The following is a 1,417-nucleotide window of genomic DNA, read 5'->3' as shown; positions in this document are numbered from 1 at the left end:
CTATTCATACTATTAATGTAAAATGTAATTATTTCTCTTGACATATCGCTATATAATTAGATGCACATGAAAAATTATTAATGATAAAATACTATTTTATTCTTTTAGAATTAAATAAAAGGTATTTTCACTATTGTTAATATTAAATTTCAATTCATAATTGCTGACATAATCTTTGAACTTTAGTAATAATTTAATATTTTTTAAATTATTGCTTAACGGAATTTGTTAGTGCTTTAGGAATAAACTAAAATATATATCAATTTTTTAAAATTCAATCATCGAATATTGTTTTTGTATTTTGAAAAATAATTATCAAAGTGTTGTCATATTTTTAAAAATTAAAATTTAATATTTTCATAGGCATGTTTTTAAAATATGTTTCATGTGGCATTTTCATATTGCCTGTTTTCTGTATTAATTTTTTGACTAATCCTTTTCTAATTTTATTTGAATTTTATACAAGAGAAAAAAAAAGATTTTTACAGTTTCAGCTTGTATTTGCAATTAATTATATTCATAATAAGAGAATAACCTGAACTACTTTCAACATGCTGTTTCGTCTTTATTTTTTCCTAGTTCACTCCACTAGCTTTGCATGCATATTGTTTTTGACAGCCTCATATTTCCCCTGAAAGAGAACTTCTTTTCCGGTTTGAATAATGCTACAACTCTTACTCCCTAAACCCATTAACAGCCCATTGCCCATACACCCTTGGTCCAAACTCCTGTCTCCAATCCATATTGACTTGTTGTTACGGGGCCCACTTCCGAAGCCCATTACGAGCTTCCCTCACTCTGGCTAGCTGGTGCGGCTCCTACAACATCCAGCCTCGATAAGGAGTCTGACACCACTGCCAAGCTGCTCCCCATCAAGGATCATCATGCCATTTGTCACTACAACCTTCTCCAAAGGAAAATCTGTATACATTAAATCTGTATGCTATAATTTCCCTTAAAATAATAAATTATGTTACTTCTTTATTCATGTGTAAAATTATTTTTATTTTGGATTCTTTACATTTTTAAATTATAACTCTATTATGTTTATACTCTTGCATATGCTTGAGGATAATAACCTACTTCTTCTCAGTGATACAATGTATGTACTTATAAATAAATAAATTCAATTTTAAAAAGTGGTTCTTGATTATTTAATTGTATTTTATCTCTTTAATTTTTATTTAATTGTCTTTAATATTTTTCATTTATTTGTGAATTCTCTTAAAAAACTATTAATTTAGTATCTAAATTATTTTCAAATTACAATTATTATATTTTCGCACTCAATTCTATCCTATTTAAAAGAAATAACCCAATAAATATCTATTAATGATAACACTCAATTAGTTAGTGTAGTCAGTTAGTTAGTGTTCTAATCAGTTTTAGTGATATATTTTCTGTTAATAGATTTTGC

Source organism: Arachis ipaensis, chromosome B06 (assembly GCF_000816755.2).
Source record: "Arachis ipaensis cultivar K30076 chromosome B06, Araip1.1, whole genome shotgun sequence".
Lineage (NCBI taxonomy): Eukaryota > Viridiplantae > Streptophyta > Magnoliopsida > Fabales > Fabaceae > Arachis > Arachis ipaensis.
The sequence above is the reverse complement of the archived record's forward strand: the minus strand, read 5'-3'. Positions refer to the sequence as shown.